Here is a 21,632-nt window from a genome sequence, read left to right as displayed (position 1 = left end):
GCGTTTGTCCGTTGAGCTTTCTGAACATTCTGAAAGGGTTCAAACTCGGAAAACAAATAGGTTGAATCTTGAGGCTGAGAGCGATCCTAGGCTGCGCAATCTCAAGAGCGATTCCACACAGGTCTTCGCAGGGCCGCGTAAAATATTTGTTTTTGAAAGTTTTTAAGGAAGCGAGAAGTCGCTCGTGCCGAAGATAGTGTGGAACCAATCTGGATCAGGCCAGGGTCCTTCTCAGTACTCATGCCGACAAGCATGGCTTTATTCATAAAAAGACTTAGCACGCCTCTCTTTCTCTCAAAATGATCAAAATTTTACAAAACCCGAGGAATTCCTTCCTCTTCGTTTTTATCACCGCAGTGTTCAAAAAGTTTGTTTTGTTGAAAAACTTAGGTTAATGCAATGAGTTTGGCGCGCAGGAGAGCAGGCGAGATGTACTGTCAGCCCAATCAAATTCTCTGGCACTTATGCTGAAAGCAAGCATGAAGGTTGAGATAGCAACAGTTGTTTCAATCGGCTTTGTTGGTGCAACTGGCCCCTCGGCAGAAACAGACTCAAAACAAAAACAAATAATAACAAAATGGCGTTCGGGACAACAACCCCAGAATCACCTAGTATTATATACAACGGGGACTGACTCGATACAACAAGACAGACCCTTAAGCAAAAAAGACTGACTCAAAACAAAGAGACAGACTCAAAACAAAAGACTGACTCGACATCTAAGCCAAGATTTACAAAACTCGGTTTCACCGATGCTCAAAAATGCGTGCCAGACGCTTCATCCAAAAATGTACCAAATGTTGCCCGCAGGCGGTTCACTTTACATACTCGCAGTATCTTAGCCCTCGAAATCCAACAACTGAGTGGTGACGGGCTTGCCTGAGGTGGGTGGTAGGATAACCTTGTTATCAATCAAATCCTGCACTTCATGACGAAGGCGGGAACATCCATCGGTACTGTGACCGGACTGTTGATGGTACGCGCAGTACAAGGTAGCATCATGAGTGGCGGGGAGATTCTTCGGGAGTGGCCGGGGCTCCAAAGGCTTAAGATGCCCGTTCTTTGCCAATATTAGTAATGCCCTAGACAAAGGCATGTGGAGGTCGTGAAAGACCCTGCGCCCTCGGGGCAGGTACTTTGCAGTTTGAGGATTCTTGCCAGATGCGCTGGCGAAAGGATCAGCTGGCGCTGCCTTGGCCTTTTGAACTTTTCCCGGTGCAGGGTTGGGAGCTACTGGAATTGTCTGGGCATGACGGGGCCCATCCCGGTTTTCTGTCTGGCTTGAACTGCCCTTGGTTGGAGCGGGGAAAGCATCATCTATAGCTTTGGTTACTATTGCAGATGTTTGTTGCTTGTTCATCCCTCTGGCCTTCAAAGCCTCGACTGCCCACAGCAGTTGCTCAATAGGGTCGGCGTCTACCTTTGCCTTGTCCTTTCCTTTGGCCTCAGCCTGATCGAGGGTCTGGGTTGGTGCTGACATGTCGTAGCTATAGCCGGAAGCCACCTCTGGCTGGCTAAGCTCTATCACAATCCGCCCCAGTAGCGGGGGCTCCTGTGGTACAAAATTCCCGGCGTACGGCGCCGCTGGCGGTGAAGCCGACATTCCATAGGCGAGGTCTGCCACAGACCTTTGGAGATCGCCTATCATCCCCATCAATTCGAAGGTGGTGGGCTCACGAGCCTGGTATAACTGGGGAGCCCAAACCGGGTGCACAACGGGCGACCTTGGCGGGTATGACATACTGATGCTGGCCTCACTCTGCGGAGTGGTTCCCTGCTCCGGTGCGGCTGTCATAACCACAATTTCTTCTGAACTTTGTGTCGCCATAAATCTTGCCTCAGCAAAGGGGAGACACTGGCTGTTCTGTATCAACTCTGCAACTCTCTGAACCGAAAGAAAAACAGACAGCATTTCAGCCCAAACTGATCAATCACGGGTGTAGCCAAACAACTGTACCCTACTGCTGATCACTGTTCCCAAAAATCACTGTTCCCAAAATGCTGAATCTGATACCCGCGGATAACTGATTCTCACAACTGATACTGATACTGGTGTCCCCAGGTTAGATACTCTGACTTGCAAACTGACACGTGCATTCCTGTGGATCAGCACTCTAAAAGCACATAGCAAGTAAAGAGAACAAAACACCCCTATGTTGGGGTAAAGTTTCCCTGTCCTATTTTGTCAGGAGCTAGGGTTTCACTACGCACACAGCGGTTTCAAACAACCTAACATCGGGTAAGCAGCCTGTCCTAATTTGGAATGGTCACTATGGATCCGAATATGAACTAGGTCGAATGGTCAAAAAGGGTGCCCCGGTAAAACCGGGGTTTGTGTTCCCATACTGTCAGAGCCCATAGCCGGTCAGCCTTATGGACATGCCTTGACAAGACAAGCCTCCGGCAAACCGTTCAGGAATGGCAGATGGCAAACACTGTGTTCCTAGGCGCACCAATGCACATGCAATGCAAAGAAACACATAAATGAAGTCAAAACAGGATATCACGAGTTCGAGTCAAACTCTCTAAAAATCCCCAGCAGAGTCGCCAGAAACTGTAACAGCGCCCGCGTGGGAGGCCTCGTGCTACAGTTCGGACTCGACTTGTGTCACGGTTCTTAATCTGAACCAAAGAGTCCAAATCTGGCAAATCGTTTGAGAAAACAGATTTTGTTGAAAAAAGTAGTGCCAAACATGGACTGCTTTGCCAGATACAGAGTCGCCACCTAAATATTTTAAAATGGGAGAATTTAGGAAACCCTGACTCGGTGCCGAAGGCCACATGTCCGTCATCACCGGAGTTGTCTCGGCTCGGGAGCTTGGGTACGATCGGGGAAGGTCAGCTATGAGCACCCCCTTTCGCGCGGTCCGAAGACCGGCCTCTACTAACCGTGATATCCGTTTTTAAAAACTTTATGTGTTCTTATTCCATTTATTAGCCTAGAATTACTATGTTATGCGCACAGCAAACAAGTATAGACTAGATTGCCTAATTTGGAAATAAACATTGCATATCCGTTCGGTTTGAAAATGCTTTGGAATTTGCTACTCGCAAGTAGGCTAAAATGCGGATTTCAACGAGTCTTTCCAACTCAAACAATCCAACCTTCACCCACAGGCATTCAAAACAGTTTAACACATAAGCATCTAGCCACATGTTAAGCATGCTGTTATGGTAACATTCACACTCATGCGATATGCTAAAGCGAAAATACTTACCTAGTACTCCGTGCCAAAACAAAGAACTTGTTAGCAAACATGCATGATCCAAGTCCATGTGAAGTGCCTAATGCATCGCATACAAAATGTCGCTAACATAGGCTCGGCTAATCCTAGACATGTCATGTGAAAATGCACAATTATCACATATTCAATTTGGAATTGAAGTACTGATGCAGTTAGCATGATGTTCCGAGCCTAATGCATGTCAACAAATGCATGAATGCACGCATGCATAGCATAAGGTATGCTAAAATAAATGTGCCCTAATCTACCATCATAAGCAGGTAAATAAAAGGGAGGAAAGAAGTGGGGATTGGAAGACATTCACATCACCCACGCACGCTTATTACAGATTTGCCCTCGCTCGGAGGGACCAAATAAATATTACAAATTAATTAACTACGCAAGCTAATTAAATATTACAAATTAATTAATTAACAAATTAACTAATTAATTAAAGCAGGAAAACGCCTCGGGAAGCGTGCCACCATGCGCAAGCCGCCTCTGTTTTCCTCCCTTTCCTCCTCTGGAGGTTGTCAAAACCTCAGGACTGCATCCTTGGACAGAGGGGATCATCACCGGCTGAATGAAACTTCCACCGGCAGTGTAGTATGGCCACCGGCACAAAATAGGGTCTGTCGGCAGAGAAAATTGTGCCGGTCGGCACATTACACTGCCGGTCGGCAGAGTATTCCTGCAGAACCTGCAACTCACAGCAACAGAGGGCAAAACAAGGCATGGCAGCATATTTCAAGGCATGTTTGCATCAACCATGTCTCTTATCATTGTAATGACTCAAAGGGACATGTGCCTCGGTTCTCGGGCCACCAATCACGCATTTCCATGCATGATGGCCCGAGGAACCAAGCATGCAACTTTGGTTTCAAATGCATGCAAACCAATCAAACAAATTAGGCCCAATTCCTATCACCAATTCAAGGAACAAGGCATGCATGCAAGATGCAATGCAACCTAGGCATACAAGCTAAGGATGCAACGTGGCATGGCAAAACACTTATGCAAGCATACAAGCATACATATGGCAATGCAAATGGATGGCAAGATGAACTTATGCATGAATTAGGCAGCTCTAATAAGGCCTAAAACAATGGCCAAAGTGCTATAAAATGAAGGCTGAATGGCATGCACGCACACATGCACATAAGGGCCAACACTTAAGCACAAATCAAACAACATTCAAGCACACTTGAAAGGAGGGATCATGGACTAATTAGCATGCAACATGAGCCCTAAAATCATGTTATAAAATGATGCCAAATCAAGTTATAAATCAAGCCAAAACATGCAAAGAGTAGTCCAAGTGTTCAAAGCAAACCAATAAGGCATTGAAATACACTTAACAAGACCAAACAAGGCATGCATTAAGGACCAAAATCAGAGGTTTAGCATGTTAAAACAAAGCTAAAGGACTACTTAGATGGCATCTAAATGGCCCAAATACAAAGGCATGCACCATGGCCAAAACATGGAGCATTGCAACACATGCTTTCAAAGCATTAAAGAGACATGCAAGGCAATCCAACAAGCATGGAAATGGGACTGAAATAGCATGTAGGATGATTCCAAATCACCAAAACAATGCAAAGATGGCATGCTACACATGCACATACTCAAGGCCAACAAGCCCAAATACAAAAGAGCTATATAATGCATGCTAAAATCAACCCAAATACTTATGGACAGACCTAGAACATGGCAAAATAAGCACATAATCTTCAAAAGACTAAGCCTAAAACATGCTCCAACAAAGGCTAACAACCTAAGGCACATTAAGGCATAAACAAGGCATTACATGGCAACTATGCTAAACATGCATGGAGTTCCAAAACCAACTTGAAATCATGTTATATTATGGATATATAAGCATGAAAAACAAACCAAACATGCTCAACACACACTCAAGCATAGGCTTCCTTAGGAGGCCAAAATATGCCCTTTTCAAGGACAACAAGGAGAGGGGGTGGCCCTCTCCTTCTTGGGACTTCAAAGCATCATCTTCACCACTGAAATCCCTCAAGATTTCAGTGGTGAAGAGACCTCAACACCAAAATCCCGGAGCTAGCACAAAATGGCTCAAAATGAGGCCTTTTGAGGCCTAAGGGTGGTCAACACCCCTCAAACAACAAAACACTCTTAATAAACAATAAAGAGGGCTTAAAAATAGAACTTTTTTATGTTATACAATAATCACAAAAACAGTTCTAAGATAGGTATAAAATCAATGCAAAAAAGGGGAAAAAAAAGACTAGTTTCTCACCCTTGATGCCTTCTTCAACAAAGATGCTCCAATGGCCTCCTTGAGCTTGAATCCAAGACCCAAACTTCAAAACACACTCTTTAGAACCTCAGCTCCTAGAGGAAGGTGAAACACTAGGTGTTTGTGTGCAATAGTGAGACACAAAACACCTAGTGTGCAAAATGAGAGGGAAAGAGAGATAGGTGAGTGTATCTAACCCTAACCCTAGAAAACCAGAGCTCTCCTCTGTATTTTCCTCTCTCAAAAATGTCTAAAGCCTCCTGTTTGCCTTAGAGAGAGTTCCTCTCTATATGCCTCTTGTAAAGCTTACAAGACAAGCTTTGCAAGAGGGAGATCCCTCCATACACGTGTATGGAGGGGAGCAAAATCAATACAGCTGTCCTAAAATATCTACAAAAGCAGATGAACAGCAATCGGCCGGCAAAAAATGCCATCTTGGCCAAACAAAGTGCCGACCGGCACAAAAAAGTGCTGACCGGCAACAAATAGTGCCGACCGGCAAACTAAATTGCCGGTGGCAGCAAAAACCAGCCGGTGGCATCTAGCCACTGCCGATGATGGGTGGGGATGGTCTACAAGCCCCAACCTGCCTCTCAAAGGCAAGATGCAAGTGTTTGGTGCAAAACCAGACACTAAACGGTCGAGTTCGGGGATCCTGAGGCGGGGCGCGCGAGCCGAGACCTCCGGGAACTCCAAACGAACACAAACATGGATAATCACCGAGTGTTCAAACGGTGACGTCCAAGTCTTGAGGACGGTCAAAAATGGGGTGTCTACAGGGATGTTGCTGATAGCGCCAACAATTCCCACATACCTTTAGCTTTCAAACTTAGGTTCAAGGTATCTGACAATGAAGCAAAGTACGAGGCATGTATCGCTAGTTGGAAGCCACCCTGGAACTACGAGCAAAAAGGTTGGACGTCATTGGGGACTCGAACCTGGATGCATCTCAAGCGAAAGGAGACTGGAAGGTTAAAGAAGAAAAGATGAAAATTTATCACCAAACCCTGGACGTTCTGATTCCCAGGTTTGAGAAGCTAACCTTCATGCGTCTGTTAAGAGAAAGCAACAGGTTCGTTGACACATTATCAACTCTATCTTCCATGATAGACATCCATTTGGGAGACTGGATGCGTCCAATCATTATTGAACAGAGGTATGTGCCGGCCTACGAGCTGATTGCCGCGATAGATGAAGTACGAGATCAGAACCCCCGGTATCATGACGTCTGGAACTTCTTAGAAAAACAGGCTTATCCACAAGGGGCAAATGCCAAAGATAAAAGGGCAACACGGCGAATGTTTGCTCAGTTTATCATCTGCGGGGGTATATTGTACAAACGAGGCCATCTGAGAATGCACAAGCTGTGTGTTGATGAAGAAAAGTCAAAGCGTCTAATGGGGGCCATCCACGGAGGAGAGTGCGGAGTGCACATGAGCGGAGTGATGCTAGCTCGGAAAATTCTCAGACAGGGTTATTACTGGTCAACCATGGAGGAGGATTGTATTGGTTTTGTTCGGCGATGCCACAAATGCCAAAACCATGCAAATCGCATGAATATCCCGCCGTCGAAGCTGTACAATATGACTTCACCGTGGCTATTTTCAGTCTGGGGAATTGATGTTATTGGGGCAGTTACTCCGAAGGGGTCAAACGGCCATGAGTACATCCTGGGGGCGATAGATTACTTTACAAAGTGGGTCGAGCCCAATCCTACACAGTGCTAAGAGCATCACACGTAGCCAAGTTGATCAGGAATAAATATTATCTGTCGTTATGGGGTCCCGAATGAGATCATCTCAGACAATGGTTCCCACTTTAAGAAAGAAGTGATCGACTTGTTGGAAAAATATAACATGGTTTTTCATAAGTCATCCACATATCGGCCACAAACCAATGGAGCTATTGAGGCCGCCAACAAGAACATCAAGCACATTCTACAGAAGATAGTGGAAACCTACAGGGACTGGCCAGATAAGCTACCATTTGCTCTTTGGGGCTACAGAACATCAATTCGAACATCTACTGGGGTAACTCCGTATTCTCTGGTTTATGTGATGGAAGCTGTTCTGCCGATCGAAGTTGAGGTTCCATCGCTGCGGGTTCTGGTTGAGTGCCAGATAGCAGAAGCGGATTTTCAGCAAAGTAGGTTCGAGGAATTAATGTCGTTTAACAAGAAGAGGCTGAAAGCACTGCACCATGTCCAAGGTTAACAACACAGAATCGCCAGGGTGTTCAACAAGAAAGTTAAGTCCAGGAATCTGAAAGAAGGGGATTTGGTGCTCGAAGACAACCGAGCTCCCATCCACGATCCTAGGGGCAAGTTCAGACCAAATTGGACTGGTCCTTACATCATCAAGTCTATTTAGTCAGGTGGAGCTGTCGTTCTTATGGACCTAGATGGCCTTGAATTTTCACAATCAATCAACATGGACAAGTTGAAGAAATACTACCCCTGAGAGGCTCGCTACGCCGAAAACCCGAAAGGGCAACCTAGGCAAAAGTTAGAACAAAAAAAAGTTGAAGTAAAAAAAACTGAGCTCACAAGGTTGAAAACCCAGAAAAGGCGGCCTTGGAAAAAGTTAGAGCATAAAAGGAGAGTGTTAATACCCGAGTGAACTCGAACCGAACTACATAAGGCTTGATTCCCATCTTTGGGATACGTAGGTAACTTCATTCTGAAGTCCAGCCATAAACACTTCCAAATCAACTGTGTCCATGTGATTGTTTTGGTCATCTTTGTCTTCCCTGCATCCAAGAGTTCGGTTGTGATCTTTGCCATCAGAGCTGGTTACAGTGCAGTGCTATTCAGACAAGGGCCAACTTTTTAGTTATTGGATTTGGGGTTGTACATCTCAAGAATAGATTCCGGGTGTGTCCAATTGTGATCCTTTTCGAAAATGGTTTTGAAAAGTTTTGATAAAAGTTGATTTTGTTCAAATTAGTCTTTTTACAACTTAGACCATTTTTGAACTAGAAGGAAAATTTTAAGTACCCACAACCTTCAATTTCATTGATTTCAATATAGAGTTCTCCGTCTCTTGATAGAAATTGAAGTTACTTTTTTATTATATTAAAAAGGAAAACTTGAAAGTACAGATTAAAACAATAAACTTGGGGCATAGTTGAGTCTGGTGTTCCTACGTCCCCTCCCAGAGCTTTTGGAAGCGTCAGATGCCAAAGTAGGCCCAGTTTGTGCCTCATCTTCAAGCCAAGCTATGCACTCGCCAGAAAGGGTGCAACTAAAATTGGAGCAGGGGCCAGTAGTTCTCTTGTCCTCCAATAGTGGGATTGCGAGCTAGCTGTGAGCCTCGGATCGGAAATGAAGTCGGGTACTCTATCCCCTCTTCTAGGCAAGTCTGGTCATGTCTAAACTGACACCTGAATCTCAATGGAAAGTAGAGGACATAGTGTGTTAAGTAAATCAACTAAATTCCAGGTTGTTGAGACATGCTGTAGCTTATCTCAGGTAAATCAAACCAGGAACAACGCCAAGTAATGTCAACAGTAGATCTGTTACAAATCCAGTGGCACCACCATCCCTCGTTTGGGAAATCAACTAGCCATTGACGGAAGAAATAATCGCGCGCTGAATACGCAAGGCAAGCGTCCACTACTTTGAACTTATCCATGAGCCATATCTGGAGAGGGATGAAAAATAAGAGAGATTAAAAAATAGAGAGATGTATGTGGAGAGAAAAAGTGAGAAAAGGTTTTGAGAGAAAAAAAGAGCTTGAGTGCCGAGTGATGTGAGAAACACATGTGAGAAGGGTGGGAAACATTACTTGCAAGAGTAGTGGACTTCCTACAAACTTGGTTTTCTCCCGGCGATGGAAAGCATTCAAGCCCATCAAAGTCTCAACTAGTGTCAAGCCAGTGTAGCTCTTGCCCTCTCTCAAGCCTTAGGCCACTTCGATCAAGCGAATGGTAGACCCTCCGAAGCCAGGGGCAAGAAGAAAATGAGCCAACATACATAAGCAAAGGGCATGTTGCCAAAAACCTTGCTAGAGACGATCGCCACGGTTGCCAGTGTCAGAAAACCAATGAATGAGATTGGGAATATCTAACTCCCCGTTGTGGACCAAGGATTGGGCATCGTGTAAAGTAAGCCCACACATCCTTCTTAAAGCTTGGATGTGGCCAAAATGGGACTAGGGCAAGATTTCCTCGTGACGCTGGGATTCCATCAAAGCTTGGAATTTTTCGATTGTGGGGCATATCTCTTGTCCGCCAAAGCTGAAAACATGCATAACTGGGTTCCAACATCTAGTCGCAACGTGGAGGAACGGAAAACACAGTGAGGTACGACTTAGCGGGAACAGCGCATTTATCCCGAAACCTCGAAAATTTAACTTTTCTAACCCATCTAAAATTGCAATCCAAGTCAAGAGTTTTTGGGCAAAGAATGGCTCCATTTATGGAAAAAATAGAGCTGAATTGAAGAAACCACAAAGTTGGAGTTTTTTTGTAGAAGATAAGGTGCTGAGTGGAAGACAGGTGGCAGCAATTTGGAGGTTCCCTGCACTGGTGACCGACAGGCCGATGTTGGTGGCTGACCGGCCACTTTTGTAGCCGACTGACTAGTATTAGTGGTCGACAACCACTTTTGATGGTCGGCAGCATTTGTTTATGGCCGGTGGGCTCCTATGTTGCCTTCTGGGCCATCTATGGGTTGAAAGTGCTAAGAACTTGTCTTTTGTTCCACTCTTGGTGCATTTCTTCCATCTCTCTATAAGAATTTTGTCGAATTGCTTATCGAGTTGTTATTTTTCTTATCGAGTTGCTGTTTTGCTTATCAAGTTGTCGATTTGCTTATCTAGTTGTATTTGTTTTGATTATTGAGTCATTGATTTGTTCATTGAGTTATTTTACTCTGTTTGTTATGTGTTGGTTGGTTCATTACCTGATTAAGAAGTTGCCAATACAATATTCAATTTCCATCAATCCTGTTTTCGTGAAAAATGATGCGATGCGATGAATGCTCAGAATGCAAAATATAACACTTTTTAATCAAAAGTTGTTTTTATTCCAATCATGGTTTCTTTTTTACAAAAAGAGTACAAGTTTTTAAGAAAATAAAACTGCCTAAGGCTGTACAATGTGCTAACATAACTAGCAAAAAGAAAACTAAGCAAAAACATCTGAATCGGTACCAGCCACCTCAGGATCGAGAGGCCCTCTTCCTCGGCAGGATAGACTCAAAGCTATCGCCATCGGTGCCACTGTCTGAATTTGAGCTAGAGCCCTCCTCAGCATCTCCGCTCCCCTCCTTGGAGCCATCCTTAACATCGCCACCGCCCTCAGAACCCGAGTCGGTGCCGTCGCCTCCACCCTCAGATGACTCTGACTACGGGCACACTGGCTCCTCGTCTTCATCTGTCTCATCATCATCCGGGATAGGCTCTGGTAGACTGCTCTCGTCATGAGTACGTCTAGCTCTGCCTCGGCTGTGGGTCGAAGTGCCTAGTCTCTCTTTCCCTACTGTCAGGGGAGGCACTGAAGGTCCTGCTGCGACTCCCGCTGGGGCGTCCGGTGGGGCTGGCATCTAAAAAGGGACCTGAAAAGGATAGTTTGTCAAATGCATCAGTTATGGTATATATTGGATGCAAAGATGAGTATAGTGTTAAATGTAGTGTGGGGGAGCTGTGTATCAATGCAATGTTGTTAATGTAATGTATTCAGATCAGTATGGGGCAAATTGCAGCTGAAATGATAATGTATTGGCAGAAAATTTCATGACATGTAGTGCAAACTGAAGGAAACTTACCAGAATCCTGTAGAGGCTGAGTAGGTTCAGGCTTGTCTGAACCATCCCTGTCAGAGAAGCCGCTAGCTCGAGAGCTTGCCCGGTGTACTCTATGGATGCCTATAAATGTGTTGAGATGATTAGCGGTCTACAAAGCATAACTGAAATGAATGGAATGTGCAAAATGTAAAGTATAGTACATACCAGGGTCGAGCCTCGAACTCCAACAAGCTCGTGACCAGCTAGTGCAGGTTCGACGGGAACTTGGTAAGCCTCCCCTGTGGGTAGCCACCAAGTCAGTGTAGTAGGAAGCTCTGGCCATCCTACCCTCTGCCTCGTCTGAGAACCTCTCCTGTCATGAGCCCGGCACACTGTGGATCCTCCCACTCTCTCTCCAGCAGTTGGAGCTCTAGCTCTCTCACCTCCGTGGGCACCAGTCAGAGGCGGCATGTGGTATGCCTGGATGAAGGTAGTGTAATCGCCCTCAAGTCTGAAGAAGTCAGCGTCCCAACCTCTGGTGAAATCAATCATCTCCAGCATGGTGAATCTCTCTGTGATCCCTATTTATGTGGGAGGCGGCATCGGAACCATCGGCTCGGGCAAGCTAAGGCTCTGTCGCAGGAATCGCTCCCCTATGAACCACGCCCGGCAGACTGGGCACTCGAGCAAGATCTAGAATTAAGAAGCCTCCTGAGCGCCGGCAAACTGATCTCTGACCCCGTCAGGCATCACCACCCAGGGCTGCTAGGTGATCTGCAAATAGTGAATATACAAACTGTTTGTTGCCATTGTATATGCAATATGAAGTAAAGCTGAAATAACTGTAAGGTTTGAGGTACCTCTACTGCGGTCACGGCGTCGATGAATCGACGGAAAAATGAGAATGACTCTCGGGGCCTCCGCTGGCATCTCCGATCGTACCTGTGCGAGTATAGTACTATGGGAGGCATCTCCACCTCTAGCTCTGGGGCAAGCCTTAGAAAATAGGCATACACCCATAGCTGCAGAAGACGAAAGGACAACAATGAGAATACCACAAATGAATACAGAAAATGCGAAGGGTAGACAGTGTGTGCAATACGCTGGTAATGTAAAGCAGAAAGCTGATTGTGTATACAGTATACAAAGAATGCAATGCAGAAGGTAGATAATGTGTGCAGTGTGTTGGTAATGTAAAGTAGAAACCAGATTGTTTGCGGTGCAGTGTACGGTGTGTGTAGTATACAGAAAATGCAAAGCAAAAATGTAAAGCAGGAGGGTGGGACGTACCTCCCAGGCCCTCCAGTAGGCTCCTAGCAGATGCCCGCTCTGGCGGGAGGTAAAGCTCATGTACCCATATAGTGTGGCCAAGCCTGCACCGCCCCAATCGTAGAATCGGACGCATGACAGGTCCACCAGGGCACTCATGAGGTATAGCCCGACGGTGTTCGCTTGGTCGGCGAACAGAGTAATGCCAAACAGAAACATGAGGAAACCCCGGGTGTAGTACTCGGTATTCTCGCGGGTCATCGGCGTCGTCCCTCTGAAATGATCAGCGAACCATGTATATCGCACCATCCCTGATCGGGAGAAGGGTGGGTGAATCCCCAGCAGGTAGATCTGAGCGGCCTCCCACTCGTCTATGTCTGTGTCGTAAGGAATCGGATGACCCTATACCGCTATACCGGTGAGTATAGAGAAGTCAAAGGGACTCGCCGTCATCTCCCCTGCTATAGAGAAGTGGAGGGAATTGGTGGTATCCCACAACCTCTCTACTAAAGCGCCTAGTAGAGGCCGGCTCGCAATGAGACGTGAGAGCCCCATGCAAAATGCGCCAAAGCCAACCTCGTCAATAATATGACGGACGGTGTCAGGAAGCTCCATATGCCACTCTCTCGCGGAGGTGGTTCTGTATCATCGAATGGCATGTGAATCCCCCTATCAGTAGGACAAGCAAATGCAAGGCAGTTTAAGAAATATAGTGCAAGGGTTTGTTCTGGACAAGCAGATGCAAGGCAGTATAAGAAATACAGTGCAAAAATGTGTTTGGGATAAACAGATGAAAGGCAGTGTGAGCTATACAAGAAATGTAACCTACATTGCGGAAAATAAAGAGAAATTGTATACCTCGGAAGCGCCATGGGATAAATGTGACTCTGGCTCGCGTAGCAAGAGGTCCTCTGGTGCACATCACGTAAACCCCCTAAACTGGTGGATGCTATCGGGAGGTAGCACGTGTACCTCAGGATGGTACGTCGCCGGATCGAACGGTCGAATACTGAGCGGCAATGGCTCGAACTCTGGATCCATCTCCATCTCCAGAGGAGCTCCGTCGTGTTGGATGTCGTCCGCCATCTCGAGGAAAGACAAGAGAATGGTTGAAAATGTGGAAAATGGGCGAGGAATGCCAAAAGTCAACAAAAAGTCAACTCTGAGAGAGGAAAAATGGAAGAAAAGGTCAGAGCTTGGAAGAGGGCACTAAAATCAAGGGCAACTTGAGGGAAACAAACCTCAGGTAATGGAAGTCAAGTAGGAAGCACCGAAATCACTTTTTAATCGGTTCAAAACGGAGTGTGCAAAGAGGTTTTAGCGAATCGAACGTTCGTGGGATGTTTGAAAATGTGTATAAAGTGTGGATCGGAAGGAAAAAATGGTCTAGAGCAAGAGGAGAAGGATTTTCGGGTTTGAGGTAGTGTGGAAATAGGGTTTGAAGCCCTATATTTGAAGACCCAAGGTAAAATGCCAAAAATGCCCCGAATCTGCCATTAGTGGCCAACTGGCCACTAGTGGTGGCCGATGGCCACCATTTGCGGCCGATGACATCATTTTGTGGCCGATGGGTGGCCGGTGGCTTTCCAAAGTGCTCGAGAGGCCTCTGGTGCTCTCCTTGGATATTGTTATGTTGTTTTGTGCCTTGATCCCTCAAGAAAGTGCAAGGGCAGTACATTTTTAAGCTCAAGTGACCTCTGTGGAAGCTCCAAACTGTGTTTTCAATGTGTGGTACTTAGCATGTATGAGGTGTATCCTTTAAACTTGTTGCAACTCCTCCGAGAGGTAAGTTGGAGGTTGTGATCGTGTCGATTTTACCATGCATCGCTTTTGTTATTGCATAGGATGCGCACCTTCTTGTCATTTCATGGAATGTGTTCTTTCACATGAGGTTTTGCATTGTTTCTTGTTCGCATAGAGCATGCATCTTATACTTTAACATGAGGCGTGCTTCTACTTGGGCATTAAACACATGTTTTGAACTTTGATGCTCATGTCTTACATTGTATATGTTTTTCATCTCGCATGGAAAATGTTCGCATGGCATTACGTTGTATATGCTCTCACATTCGCATAGAATATGCATTTCTCACTTACATAAAGCATGCATTTGTTAATCGAGCATGGAGCATGCATTTGTCACCTTTGCATAGAATATGCACTTCCCACGCTTGCATAGAATATGCGCTTCTCACATTCACATAGAACGTGCTGTCAATCTTGCATGGAACATGCATTTCTATCTTGCTGTATCTGTTAAGTCTCTTTCTTATGTAGGCACGATATTGTACGTACAGTTCATTCAAAGCAAGTGCAACCAGATGATATTGTATGTACGATTCATTCAGAGGAACTCCAGGTAAGATCATTCCTGTCGTTGGAGCCCCCTTTTGGCTAGAAACACTCGGGTACGCCTAGTGTTTACACCACTCCCTTGTTGGTTAGAAACACTCGGGTACGCCCGATGTTTACATCACTCTCTGCTTTGGTTAGAAACGTTGGTTCGTGTGCCCAATGTTTATACCCTATTGGTTAGAAACGTTTGGACCGTGTGCCCGACGCTTATACCTCTCTTGTTGGTTAGAAGCATTGGACCGTGTACCTGACGCTTATACCTCCCTTGTTGGTTAGAAGCGTTTGGACCGTATTCCGATGCTTATACTCTTCTTTGGTTAGAAACATTGGGTCGTGTGCCCGATGTTTATACCACCTCTCCGGTTAGAAGCGTTTGGACCTTGTCTCGACGCTTGTACCTCTTTGTTTTAGTTAGAAACATTGGAACGCGCTCTAATGTTTATACCACCCTCCGGTGTTTGCATCGCTCTCTTTTCCCTCTCGTGCGTGCCGCGTTAGGATGTTTTGGTTAAATGCATTTGGATGGATTCTAATGCCTATACCGCTCTTTGTTTCGGTTCCATAATAGTTGGATGTGTTTCAGTTTTTATCACCATTCTCTGTGGTTCAGAACCTTAGGATGTGTCCCAAGGTTCATGCTATCTCGCTCCTCGCGTGTGCCACGCGTTGGGATCTTGTTTTCCATGTCGGGTACGCTCGAGGGTCGTGTTGTTCTTTATCCTTTCATGCGTCATGTGTAGTTAAGCTTGCATAATTTTCTTACGTCCTTTCTGCATGAAATGTGGTTTGGTTCATGTTGACTTGCTTATGTACGAGTTTGATGTAGCGTTTCTTTGCATAACATTTGCATCTAGATGTTTCATTACAGTCTCATTGCATGATCATAAGTTATGTTCTGCATTGTGCATATCATTTGCATCTTGCCCCAGAACTACACTGGTTTGATTCCTTGCAAAGGGATACATAGGCAGCCTGCGGGCGCAACCGTTCTTTGTTTTGATTGCTTGTTTATCCAAGTCTTTGGCCTTGTCAAAAATGGATCGTCTATAGGCTTTGACATTCAGTCCCGTCATTTCATGACTTCTGAGTTCAGTCAAAGAGGGGCAACTATATACACCCCATTTTTTACCGTCCTCAAGACTTGGAGCGCCTTGCCTTAGAGCCTCTAATCTTGTTTGTTTTGTGCTTGGTTGTGGGCCAAGAGCTTGTTGCTTCACTTCTGGAGGAGAGGGTGACCTGTCAACCATCGCCATAGCCTGCCGGCCATGACTTGTGCCTGTCGGCCACCAGTGGTGGCCGGTCGGCTATGTTGATGGCCGGTCGGCCACCGATGATGGCTGACTGCCATTTTTCGCCTTTTTAGGTATTTATTTTCCAGTTGTGCCAACTGTTGTTCACTGATGCTCATCTCCATACACGTGTATGGAGGGATGAATGCAAGCGTTTGGCTTAATTTTCTATATAAGGGGGGGGTCTCTCCCCATTTTGAGAGGTTAGACAATTTGGAGCAAATTTCTCTCTCTCTCTCTCTTCTTGGTTTATGCTTGAAAGTGAGAATTCTATACACTTTTTCACTAAGACCCTTAACCAAACTTCTTCATCTTGGAGCTGAGGTTCTTTGAGGCTTGGTTTGAGCTTCTAAGGGTGGTTTAAGCTCAAAATTGTGACTGATTTTGTGTTGTGCTTCAAGAGGTAAATGGCTTGCCTTGTAAGCTTTGTTTTAATCAATTTCTTGGCTATCTTTTCACACTGTTTTGACCTGGTTTTTCAACCATAAAAAACTCTGTTTTTAAGGTTTCAAAATGGTGGTTTAAGTCTTGGTGAGTTAGGAGGTTGTCTTCTTTTTTTGCTCTTTGGCTTATGAAGCCTTTTGTGCCGTTTCTTACCACCTTTAAGTCAAACTTTTTGGGCCTTTAAACCACTGAAATTCAGAGTTATTTGAGTGGTGAAAAGTATGTTTTGAAGTCCAAAAATGGAGGGGTTAGCCTCCCCTCCTTGTGTCTTGCTTCCACGCCTCGTTAGCATCACATGTTAGCTTATTTTGTAGCTTGTGTTAGCTTAGTTCAAGCATGTTTTAGGCGCTATTTTTGCATGTTTCAACTCTGTTTTGGGTTGGTTGGAGCATTTGTTGCTTGCTTTTTGTACTTGTAGTGCAATTGTGCTTATTATTCTAGCATGCCTAATGGTTTAGCCTATTTTTGTAGCTTGTGTTAGCTTAACTTCAGCTTGTTTTAGCTACTATTTTGGCCTGCTTGAACTCTATTTTGGGCTGGTTATGTCCTTTGAGGCTTGTATTTCATGGCTATCGTGCAATGGTCTTCACTAGCTCATTGTTTTGATGCTTTAAGCATGAAGTGTCTGAGTGACTTGCATGTTGTAGCATCATTTTGCATGTGATTTCGGTGTATATAGCTCTGTCACACTCTCACTTATTTCACTCTTTCATTGCTTTTTGAGAGTTGAGTTTTGAGTCTTGTTTACAAGCTGACATGTGAACACGTTTTTCTAGCATTTTATGCTTCAATCTCAGCATGTTTTAGCCACTATTTTGGCATGTTTTCACTCTGTCCATAGTTGGTTTGGTCAGTTGAGCTTTGTGTTGCATGCTTATAGTGTTATGATCTTCACTAGCTTAAGGTTTTAGGTTCTTAGCATGTCTTGCATGTGTTGCTTGCATGTTTTAGTGTCTTTTTGTATGCCATTTCAACACTAAAATATCTACAACCTCCTCATTTTCTTCAGTTTTTACTTTGCGTTAAAAGTGGCCTTGAGCCCCTTGTTGGCTTGAATGTGGAATTGAGGCTCTCATGCCTAATGGCTTTAATCCTCTCTTGAGGGTTTCTACTAACCAACAGCATGAGGCCTCTTTCATGCTCAAGGTACTTGTGGCTTAGGCCCTCTTTCCAATTAGAGGACTCTCACTTTGGACTTAATCGGTTAAAGGACTAATCGGTAATGTAAAATGTGTAAATAAAATGAACCAAGTAAAACTTGAGCAAGATAAGCATGTTGTGTTGCATTGCATGTGTTTGGATAGGACATTAGTCCAAACACAAGAAAAATGGGACATTTCATACTCAAAGTGATGAAACGTGCCACTTTTCTTAGTCACCGACACCCTTGATCATGCGTGATAGGGTGGTGGTCCTTCGAGTCTTATTTGTACATTCATTGACTTTGTGCAAGCTTGGTTTTCTAGCCATCATGCATTAAAAATGCTTGGTTGATGGCTTGAGAGACAAGAGCTACACTCATTTGAGCTTGAGAAATGATAAGGAGTATAGCAGTACATACATTCCTTCAATATGCTTTGTTTTGCCTCTGTTGCAGCAAAAGCAGAAGTCCAGAAAATGGGGGTGGCCGACCGGCCACTTAAACTAGCCGACCGACCAGTTAAGGTGGTCGGCAGCCACTTTTTGTGGCCGACCGGCCACCAGTGAAGTTTTGTGCAAATGTGTTCCTGTGTTGGAGCAGAGGCAATCTAGAAGTTGGTGCAATTTTCCAAGATCAAATGAGTGCAAACAGAGACATCCGATGGCAAGGCAAGGGCATTTTCAGAAAGAAGCCAACCGAGCATGCATATAGCGTAGCTACTCATTCAATTCATTTTGTAATATTTTAATTAGCTTAGCATAGCTAGTTATTCAATTGTGTTGTAAGAATTAATTAGCTAGAATAGTTAATTAGTTTCATTTTGTAATAATTAGCTTAGCTTAGTGTAGCTTAGCTTCTTCATTTGGACCCTCCTTCGAGAAGGCGTAATGTTGTAATAAGCGTTCGTGTGTGTGTGCATGTCTTCCAACCCCACTTCTTTCTCCCTTTTATTTACCCGCATTCGAAGGTTAGATTAGGGACATGTTTCAATTAGCATACCTTATGCTTGCATGTTTGCATCATTCATTTGTTTTGCATGCACCAAGGCACGGCGTATCATTCAAACTGCATCGCAATTTCAATACACTTCTTTGAATATGTGTTTTCAAAGCATGTTATCAAAGTATTGCAAATGCCATATTAGGAGCCGAGCCTATTAATTTCATGTCGCATGTGTTGCATTAGGCATCTAGCATAGTTAGGATCATGCATATTTCTAACTAGCTTTTGTTTTGGCTTGGTGTACACTATAAGTTTTAGGCTTTAGCATACTTGCATGAGTGTGAGTGTTGCTATGGTAGCATGCTTGCCATGAGGCTATGCGCTTACTTGATGAATTGCATGAATACCTGTGGGTGAAGGCTTTGTTGTTTGAATTGGAACAATTCGATAAATGTGTGTTTTAAGCCCACTTTGCGAAGTGGTAAAATCATGTTTTAAGCCCACTTGAGGGTGGCAAATCCACGTTTTAGCCCACTTGAGGGTGGCACCTTCAAACCATTTTCAAAAATAAACATGAGTTGTTTTGTTCCAATTCTTGCGATATAGTCTATACTTGTGTGCGCGTCATATAGTAAAGTTAGCTAATAACCGCATAAGAACACATGTGTTTATAAAACAACATATCGTGATAGTAGAGTCCGATCTTTGTTCGGGCGAGCCGGGGTGCTCATTTCAGGACCTTCCCCTCTCGTATCTAAGATCCCGAGCCGAGGCAACTTTAGTGATGACAGACACGTGCCATTTGGCAAGAGTTAGGGTTTTCTAAATTTCTCAAAAATAAAATATTTAGGTGGCGACTCTGTGATCTGGCAAAGTAGTCCACTTTTGGCATTTTTTGATCTAAAATCTTATTTTCCAAAATGATTTGCTGGATTGGACTCTTTGGTGTTTATCAGTTTCACATTGCACTTGTGAGACTAGATTCAGAACCATAACAAGAGTCCGAACGGTAGGACCAATTCGAGCTCTCCGAAAGGGGGTGCGAAGAAAGTCGAGTCTACAATTACGAATCAAGCCTACCCCTCCTTTGACCTGTTTGCTGATAAGGAGAGGCAAGGTGGACAAATATCCCCTGAGAATACTCTATGTCATGACCCAAACCCGGCCCTATGGGTTTAGCACCGTAACCGGCCATTAATCCGAGATTACCAAAGGCCTGCTTAACAGTAGCACAGTAAAACAGAGTACAGGGCCTGGCGGAAGCCAAAACAGTAAAGAAACAATATCCAATGAGCTGTGACAGCCTGTATGCAAAAAGACTTTTCATACATATATACATGAACGGTACATAACAGTATGCGCAGTATATACAATTATTCAGACTAGGGACTCCATCCCTTACATAGCAGTACAGTAGACATTCAGTCTATACAATCCATTAGGTTAGTACAAAATAGTAAGACAGTACAGAAGGGGGGAGTCCTAAAACACCCCTAAGCCTTAACATGATAGGCTTGGAACCTCGCAGTGAGGCACGGTAGTTGGCTTGACAAAACTGGAGTAACCCTGACGCTCCTAGCCGCGGTCTGGTGCCTGTACACCTACATATATATATGAGCAGTGAGCTAAAGCCCAGTGAATAACATAATGCGTAAAGAGGTTAAGAATGAATGTCCTTACAGTAATGAAAACAGTTCATTAAATCAATATTTCAGTCGTTCAGTCAGTACAGTCATATGTGGTACACCCATTAGCATAACAGTACAGTGAACAGTAGGTCTTAAAAGACCGAGCAGTAAATGATGGCCATCAGTCAGTAACAGTAGTGGTTCCAACAAGGGAACCGACAGAGATCTCTGTAACAGTAACAGTAAACAGTAAACAGTAGGTGCTAAGGATGCCACGATACAGTTCAGAATATAGGACATACATTCATTCAATTAACAGTATTCAATCCAGAAACAGTACAGTTCAGTTGTTCAGAAAATAATCATTTTTGAACATATCTTTACACAATCGTTACTCACAGAGTTTGGGCTACAGTATGCTAGAGCGTGTCTCCCCAGTCGCCAACCCTACACAGTTAACAGATTGAACACACTAAGCTACACAGCTGGGAAAGATAATAACTTAATCCCTAATTTGCCTCGGTGTGTTCTACATCTATATCCTCAATAAGATGTCCTAAACTAGGCCTAAGAATGCCTAGGATGAGATGAGGATGCAAAGATGTGATCAGAAAACAGTTTCAGGAGTTTTCAGAAAAACAGAGTCCCGCTCGAGCTCAGGTTTCCCTGTTCGAGCGGTCACGCAACGAAGGTACACGCTCGAGCGTCAGATATCCCGCTCGAGCGTACTGTAAGAGTACTGGATGGGTGAAATCTCCACTCGACAGACGCTTGACGCCCGCTCGAGCGTCCAATCCTCCGCTCGAGCGGACTGTAAAACAGTGCCGAGATACTGGATGCTCGGATTCCACGCTCGAGCGTCACTTAACCCGCTCGAGCGGGAGTGCAGAATCAGGAAATTCTAGATTGCACCTCCAAGCTCAAACTCAAGCTCAAAAGCATAATTTTCAATCCTCTTGGGCTAATTTCTGGAAAAACACTTGTAAACACATGGAATAACATGATTCAAAACTCAATTTGAGAAATCAAAGCCCATGGGTGTTTAATTCAAACCCAATTTCAAACCAATTTCGTGAACATGAAGAACATGCAACCATGCATGAATTCAAATCAATTCAAAGCTTCAATTTGATGCTCTAAGGAGCCAATTGTTTCCAAAACATGATGAAATCATGGACTTAAACATAATTGTGGACATGCATGTAACATTTTGCCATGAAAACAACTCAGCATCTACAATACAACCATGCATGCAAGGATTGAGCTTCAATTCAACAACAATGAACCAAAACATGACTTAGTTCTACAATGAAGCATGAATCATGCAAGAACTAGCTCAA

The sequence above is a fragment of the Camellia sinensis genome, chromosome 11 (assembly GCF_055761805.1).
Source record: "Camellia sinensis isolate YWXY chromosome 11, ASM5576180v1, whole genome shotgun sequence".
NCBI lineage: Eukaryota > Viridiplantae > Streptophyta > Magnoliopsida > Ericales > Theaceae > Camellia > Camellia sinensis.
The sequence above is the reverse complement of the archived record's forward strand: the minus strand, read 5'-3'. Positions refer to the sequence as shown.